This window comes from Oryx dammah, unplaced genomic scaffold (genome assembly GCF_014754425.2).
Source record: "Oryx dammah isolate SB20612 unplaced genomic scaffold, SCBI_Odam_1.1 HiC_scaffold_13, whole genome shotgun sequence".
NCBI lineage: Eukaryota > Metazoa > Chordata > Mammalia > Artiodactyla > Bovidae > Oryx > Oryx dammah.
In genome coordinates, this window is record NW_024070197.1 from 1,235,676 (window position 1) to 1,244,201 (window position 8,526).

Sequence of the window (8,526 nt, forward strand, 5' to 3'; positions counted from 1 at the left end):
ATCCTCAGATCCAATCTCCTAGGATGGACCAATTTCCTATATGACTCTTCCAATGACAATAAGTGATAACTGATCTCAGATTTTCTCACAGCATACAAACACTTGTTTCTCTTTGGTATAATTCCTCAGAGTACAAAGCTTCCTCTGTTGAGAAGATTTTCCCCAGGAGTTACATTCAAAAGGTCTTTTCCCAGTATGAGTTCTCTGATAGTGCCTGAGACAAGTTCACATGTAAAAGCCTTTGGCCCATTTCTTACGCTCACAGGGTTTCTCCCCAGTATGAACACTCTGAGGCTTGGTAAGGAATGAATGAAGGAAGAGGTACTGTCCACAGTCACTAGATTCACGTTTCTCCCTCATGTAAGCCTTCCCATATGGAATCAGGGAGGAACTATAACAAAGGCTCTCTGATATTCTTATACTCAAAGGGCTTTTCTCCAGCATGGATCCTATTAGGCCAGACAAATAAGGGTGAATGAAGGCCTTTCCACATTCACTGTACTCTGGGGTCCTCTCTCGTGAGAACCCTCACATGATGCGTGGAGAAACAGTTGTCACAGAAGGCAAACCCACCTACTTTGCACTCAAAGTATGCCTGTTTTTGGAGTGCGGAATGTTACTTGGAACAAAAGCAGAGCAGACACAAGATACCTTCCCACATTCTTTGCATTTATAAGGCTTCTCAGTGTGACTGTGCCATTGCTTCATGAGCCTGACCACTCCTGTGGTTCTGCTGAGCACACATCCTCGTGTGCTGCCTTGGGCCCACCCTCAGGAGAAAGGCACATCGACATTTGTTAAGCCATCCCACACTCTCTTCCACCTGCAGAGACTCGCCTGTGTAGATCATGGAAGCTTTCCCTGGTGCACGTGAGTTCTGTTTATTTAAAGCATCTACCAGAGGATTGCTCCAGTAATTGCTGGAGTGCAGACTGTCACCTGTTCTCACACCACTGTGTTCACAGCTCATCCTCCTGAAGACTCTCCTTGTGGGAAACTGTCCCTGGGCTCCAGGGCCCTTCTTGCATTTCTGATTTCTAGTTTGCTCCAACCCAGAGTCCCAAAGTCAACTGACCCTGGAGCAACACTCCCTCCAAGGGCCACTGAGAGGCAGATGGCTTTATGGCCTCAGTTGTGCTTTCCGGCTCAACAGGAATCCAATACCCAAAAGGACTGCGTGGCGATGACAGCAGAGAATAAGCTCCCAACATGCCCACCTGGCTTCTCCCCATGGCGAGGGGCCAGGTGCTGGCTGGGAAGTTCTCGCACCCTCTCTGCAAGTGAAGGCTGTCTCTGATGTACAGGATCCGTAGTGCTTTACAAATGAAGCCTGGGTTTTCTCTTCTGAAGATTCCATTCCACCACTTCTGCATCTGGTCAAGATTTACACTACACCCGCAATCTCTCCCCATGATTCACCTGCTGGGAGTTCCTTGTGGCTCAGCCAGGGGCCACACTGTCTTTCAAGACTGGGCCATGCATGTCGCAGAGGTGAGCCGTGTGGGTGGAGGGCTCAGCCTGGGTAGTCCGCATCTGCGGCTGGCTCACAGGAACCCCCTGCTCAGAAGGTGCAGCCACACCCGCCACTCCGTGCCGACAACCTGAAGGAAGACAGATGTGGCTGAAGCGCACGTTCAGCTGGTGGCCTCCAGTAACAAGTGTGCGTCTGATACAACTGGCAATGGGTCCGTGGGGCTGCGGGCCCCAGGATCAGGAGGAGGGGGGGCCTCTGACTGTCACAGAGGAAGGGAACCTCGGAGGAGGGGACACCAGGATGGGGCAGCGTGGCCAAGGGCACTCTGAACCGCGCCATGCAGATGGTCTCCAAGCAAGGCTCCTGGCTCCTTGTGCGAGGTGAGTGCTCTGAAAAAGGGTCTAGCCAGGGCCGGAAAAACCTGGCCTGACAGAATATCAAACCTGGCCCAGAACTGAATATCTGGCCTGACAGTGTTTAAGGAAAATGTAAGGCTATGTGCACATCTCATGACCTGTGAGAAGAAACCCAATGCTGTGGAGCGCTGCATGGAGGAGCAAGAGGTCAGACAAGCTGTGCGACTAGAAAGGGGAGTGGAGCAGACAGGCACCTAAGGGCAGAGCAGAAGTGACAAATGAGCAGAGCATCCAAGACGGGGAAGGAGACACCACAGACGCAGCGCAAATTGCTGCTATAAAGCAAAGCCAGCCCTGATGCCCGCGCTCTTTGCTCACCAGGCCTGGGCCTCCTCCAGGTCTTCTCTGCTCTGACTGGAGCAGCGTCTACCTCCTCAGGCACCCCAGGCTCCCCTCCGGCTCCAGCTGGGTAGCCCCATGAGACCTGGAAACTGCAAGTCCTAATGGGAAAGAACAGCTGATCAGGGGCCAGTAGTGACCCTGGGAGACCCCCTTCACAGAGAAGATGGCGGAATGGGGCAGAACCCGGGGCACAGGAGGCCAGAGACCTGGCGTGTCGGGGGCAGACTGCGAGACTTCTCACCCCCAAATACTGCATCTCAAAGCTCCCGGCAGCGGAGGGTGGGGCGGCTCTGGGAGAGGAGGGAGGCGCCCCTCGCCCTGGGACTCGCACTCTTACTCCAGGGAACAAGGAAAGAAGCTGCGCCGTGACAGAAGTGTGAGACACCGAGAACTGCCCGTAAGAAAAAACAACACTCAGCTCAGGAAACTGGGAATCACATCCCTTTTAATGCCTTCCAGCTGAGTGCTGGCTGGGTTTAAACACTATTTTATAATGAACAGAAAATAATTTTGTTCATTAGAAAATAATGAAACACTGTGGGATGGCACTTCCGAGGGCAGGTTGTAAAAATATCAGTTTCTCTCCTGGATGCCATCTCTTGCCCGTCATCTCAGAAATCAGCTGCCTCGTTGTGACCTGCCTAAGGAGAACACAGCATGGCGAGAAACTGAGGGAGGACTTCGTCCAACAGCCTCCCGATCACGTGCATGACCTTGAAGGGAGGTTCACCACCAGCTGAGCTTTCAGGTTAGATGGAAACCCTGGGCAGCTTGCCAGCAAGGTCATGAAAGACCCTAAGCTAGGGGTACCCAAGTAGAATATGCCTGATTCTTTACCCAAAGCAACTGTAAGATAAATGTTTGTCTATTCAGTGCACTAAGCTTTGGGGTAATTTACCAGGTAGCAACAGATAACTAAAAGAGGGACTTACCCAGCGATGACACAAGCGCAAAGTTCTCCAGCATCACATCACGGTACAGGAGTCTCTGAGCTTCCTCTAGCAACTCCCACTCCTCCCGGGAGAAATACACGAACACATCCTCGAAGGTCACACTGCCCTGCCACGATGGGGACAGGTAAGCTGGCAGGCAGCATCTCTCCCCAGAGCACCCCAGGTCCCTCTCTTCCCCAGTGTCCCAACTCAGAGGAGACGCCCGACTTTGCACCACACTGGTAGTTGCTCTCTACTCTTCCCTCTGATTACTGTGTGCAGCCCAGAGCAAAACCAGGCAGGGGGGCAGAAAAAAATACTTCCTAAGCTAAGTACAGTATGACCGACCTCAAACTCTCTCCTGCCAGCCTGTTGTCCTGGTGTCATTCAAACTGGATCTCCCAGGTGGGCTCGGGCTCACCTTCTCCCACCAGTCCCCTGAACTTGGATCTTAAAGCTATCGGCTCACAATCCTCCCAGGGCTCCCTGCCTCTTCCCTCACTTCCACAGCCTCATCTGTGCAGCCAGAGGAAACCTACCTAACGAAACGTGTTAAATCACCTCCACCTTCTCTCCAAACTTTCAGAAGGGAGGTCTAGCTCCTCTGGCTGTCATTCCAGGCCTGACCTCAGCCCGGGCGCTCTCTGTTCCCCTAAGGCACAATGTAGACCCTGGTCACTCCCAACTCTGGCTCACTCCTGAGAGTCGGCACGTGGTGCTGAAATTTACCCCCGTAGTTGTCATTTTAGGAATCTATTCATATGCCTGAATTCGGTACCCTACCCCAGAAGTAACTCCCTGCAGAGACCCGCGACCAAGAACCGGGAGAAGGGAAGGCGGAGTCCCAGGAAAAACACCAGCAGCTATCGCCAGCGGCGCGGCTCTGGGTGACCCTCCACTCACCTGCGCCGGCTTCATCAGTGCTGCCGCGCCTGCCGCCGCCACGGGACGCAGTGGGCGGAACGGGGCCCCGAGAGGCGGGAGACCAGGGCAGGGTCACCTCGGGCCGCGCCTCAAACTCCGAACCTCGCTATAAAAGGAAGTCAAACCACCACCCAAAAAATGACGTCGAATGCCCGAAAGGCGCAGGCCGCCGTCCCCGGGGCCCTTGGCGACGGAGCGCGGGGGGAGGCCTGCAGAAAAGTGCAGCCTTGGCGGAGCCTGGCAAACGCCAGGCGCGAAGTCTCCCGTCCCATAGACGGGGACACAGTGTCACGGCGAAGGAGCCGGAGCTGGGGCGTCACGGCTCCGATGGGGTGCGGAGGCAGGCCCGCGATCTCGCTCGCCTTCCACGCCCGGCCCTAGAGACACGGTCCCGGAGCTGCGCTCCGGTCCACGTGGTAGCCTCTCAACCATCAACCGCTGCCGGAAGGAGGCTCTACCGCGACGAGGCCGGAACTCCCGCCCCGAGGCCGCCGGGAACGTCCCTTCCCGGATTGTGATTGGCCCAGGGGTGAAGGCGGAAGTGCCGGTGGCATCCGCTTCTGTGCCACAGAGTTAACTCCCAGCCTGTGCCCACGCGCGTGCGCCTTTTCCCTTCTCCTCGGCGACGGCCCCTCGGCACCACGCGGAGAGACTGGGCGATAACTTGGCTTCACTTTTCCTAATACAGGGCGGGGCTTCCTCTTAAAGGAGAGTGCCCAATTTGCCCTAGGCCTGGGGGCAATGCCCCGCCTTCTCTATCACTGCAGGACTTAGGGCTCCATCCAGACGCAGGGCATGGGGAACTCAGGCGCTGAGTTCACAAGCTATGGATAATTCTTAAAGAGATGCGAATGCCGGACCAACTTACCTGCCTCCTGCAAAATCTGTATGCAGGTCAAGAAGCAACAGACAAGGGACATGGACCAAGACTGGTTCAAAATCGTTTCCAGCAGTCACGTATGGATTTGAGTTGGACCATAAAAAAGGCTGAGCGCTGAACAACCGATGCTTTTGAGCTGTGGTGTTGGAGGGCTCTTGAGAGTCCCTTGGACTGCAAGTGGATCAAACCAGTGAATCCTAAAGCAAATCAATCCTGAATATTCACTGGACGGACTGATGCTGAGGCTGAAGCTCCAATACTCTGGCCATCTGAAGCAAAGAGCCGACTCATTAGAAAAGACCCTGATGCTGTGAAAGATTGAAGGCAGGAGAAGGGCATGACAGAGGATGAGATGGTTGGGTGGCATCACCGACTTGATGGACGAGTTTGAGTAAGCTCCGGGAGATGGTGAAGGACAGGGAAGCATGGGGTGCTGCAGTCCATGGGGTCCCAAAGAGTTGGACACGACTGAGTGAACATTACTACTGTCATTAGTATTAACATCGGGCTTCCCTGGTGGATAGGGCAGTAAAGAATCTACTTGCAGTGCAGAAGACCCAGGTTCGATCCCTGGATTGGGAAGATCTCCTGGAGAAGGGAATGGCAACCCACGCCAGATACCTGCCTGGAGAGTTCCATGAACAGAGGTGCCTGGCCAGCTGCAGTCCATGGGATTGCAGACAGAACGCTTTCACGTGCAAGGCTGTGAAAGGCTAAGCCATGGATACCTCTTTGCAAGAATGTTGGCATTATTTATGAAAACATGATTCCTTGACTTGGCAAGCACCCTCTCAGGACTTCCCTGGTGGCTCAGATGGTACAGTGTCTGCCTACAATGTGAGACCCGGGTTTGATCCCTAGGTTGGGAAGATCCTCTAGAGAAGGAAACGGCAACCCACCCCAGTACTTTTGCCTGGAAAATCCCATGGACGGAGGAGCCTGGTAGTCTACAGTCCACGGGGTCACAGAGTCAGACATGACTGAGCGACTAGACTTTCAGACTTTTCAAGCTCTCAGGTACTGATTAAATGCTTTACATTAAAAGCATACATTTGTATGTACTATTTTGCATAGTCCTTTTTTTCTATCCATATTTAGTTATCTTTTAAAAAGCAGATAGACTTCTTAAACTACAGGTAGGCACGATGCCCCAAGAGTTGCATTATTACAAGTAAGAGTCTGATCTTGGGAACATCAGGACTAAGTGCCCTCAGGTCCCAGTGGAGTGGAGTTGATGGTTTCACGTCTATGACATGATGACGTATCAAGTTCCCAGTAACTGGGGCCTCCTCCTTGCCCTCCTGTCCTCTTCTTCTGATCCTAAGGACTGGCAGACTTGGGTACAAATATGTGATGATGAGATGGCCCAGCTGGAAGCTCAGAGGCTTTTCAGGTCATGAGGACCTGTCCTCATCAAGACATCATGGCCATCAACCCACCTTCTGAACCTACAGCACCCGAGGGAGCACTAAGTCCTGGGGAGGTTTGAGATTGAGAAAGAACCACTGAGGAGATTCCCAGAATGGTGCACAAATGAAGAACAATTAAGACACACGTCCACAACCACTTCTGCATGCGTTCATCTGGCCACAACCCACTCACATGGTCCCAGGGTTAACTGTTAAGGAAAGCTGGGACATGCTGACCTCCCAGGCAGCCAAAAGGAGACAACGGCGTTTGTTAGTCATCTAGTCAGTTTATGTCGCAATCCATCAGTCTGGTTACCAGACTTATTATTTCTCCTATGCATTCTACACAGTCATCCTTTTCTTATTCCAACAACTCAAAACCCCAATTGCTGAGCCTGTTAGAACTTCTAGGAGGTGTTGTTCTTGTACCATGTTCAAATACTGTTCCTTAGTACCAGGAAACTGTTAACACAAAATAAACCACCTCCAGTCACACACAACATAGGGTCCAGGACATAGTGGAAGGATATACTGAAAATGTTTCTCAAAAAGAGAATGAAATAGTAGACAACTAACCCACACATAACACAACACTGTAAAGCAACTATACTCCAACGAACTACATTTAAGGCCAGAGGAAAATGATCCCAGGGGAAAGGTCTGCAGTGACAGAAGGACCGAAGATCCAAGAAAAGGGCACCTGTGAATAAATGCAGTTAATTCATTATCTATGTAAAACATGAACAATATCTTGTTGAGGAGAACAATGGAATTACCATGTGATCCTCAATAATATCCACTACATCGTGCAAAAGATTAAGATATTAACTTATACTTTGTTGTGTTAAAGACATGTATATAATTTTTAAGCTTAAACACTAACAAGTATATATATTACCAACTAAAAGTGAAGTTTAGAATGTAAATAATCTACAGAAATTTTTAAAAGAATGTGTAAGACACAGAACTGAAAAGCACAATAGGAAGATGCATTTTAAATATGCCAGCTATCACATGAAATGTATATGTAATAAATGTTGGAATTGGTTGTCGGTAGTTTTTAGTAGGCTGAAAACTATCCAGCAATATTCAGTTTATAAGTCACAGTTTTGAAGATATCTTACAAAGATAAAGCAAATAAAAATTTGGAAAATAAATATATTAGAGCTATTAAATAAAATCAAAATACAAAAGTGTGTATTTGCATCTGAAAAATAGATTCAGGAAAGAAAATAGCAGGAAGACATTTTAAAATTTGTATACAATCTTAAACATCAATTTATGTAAAACAACTTTAAGAATAAAAAGTTACATCTATAAATAAAGTGAAGCATCTTAATGCTCAGTTATTTTTATACGGTAGGAATAGCACTGGTAAGGTTCTACCAGGTTCATACACCAAGATGAAAAAATCTGGCCTGATAGATACACATAGAACTGCATACACTAAATGCAGGGTGTTTTCTTTTTAGCACAAAATAAATACATGTAAAACTGGCAATACACAGGACCATAAAAAGATAAATCTAATTTGCATAGGATGAAACAAAACAGAGGATGAAATCAAACAGGACACAGATTAGTAACAGAAGATCTGAATGAAAACATCTAAAGATGTGCTTAAAATTGTTACAGAATAACCTATGCCTGAAGGAAGCAAAGATCATCAAATGTGCTTTTTGAAAATAATCACATCCTCAATGCCAACTGGATGGGGCTTTTATAAAGCAGTGTAAAGGGCAGAATTCCAACAGGCTAGGAGAAACAGACACCATCTGGCCTCATCTTGAGAATATGGGCTTGACTAGTCACCTGCCTTCTCTGCACCTGAGTTTTCTAATCATTAAATTGAAGAGGGTCTCTATGGTCCTTTAAAGTGTTCAAGTCCTATTATTCAAAGCATAATTTTGCTGGTTTTAAATCATTGTAAGATATTCAACTTGAAACTTTGCCTTATAATGTATCAAAGCTCATGACATCCCGACATATTCTCATGAAGTGAAGTTAATGAATTCCATTAAATGGACTCTCCAGGCCAAAATGGTTTCACCAGAGAATTCTACCAAATATTTAGAGAAGAAAACAAACCAACTCTCAAAATCTCAACCAGGCTGGGAGGGAAAAAGGGAGAAACACTCAAAGTTCATTT

At 49.1% G+C, this 8,526-nt stretch overlaps 1 long non-coding RNA gene across 2 annotated transcripts; it reads right to left on the reverse strand.

Annotated features, from left to right (window-relative positions):
* Positions 1-4,981, reverse strand: LOC120871851. Of its 2 annotated transcripts, XR_005723127.1 has the most exons (4): positions 4,068-4,981; positions 3,165-3,291; positions 2,209-2,330; positions 1-1,601 (listed from the first exon to the last, which is right to left on the reverse strand). It is a non-coding gene; the product is annotated as an uncharacterized LOC120871851 (long non-coding RNA). The 2 variants fall into 2 exon arrangements; XR_005723126.1 differs by lacking the exon at positions 1-1,601 and having other exon boundaries at positions 1,608-2,330.
* Between the last annotated feature and the right edge of the window lie 3,545 nt (positions 4,982-8,526).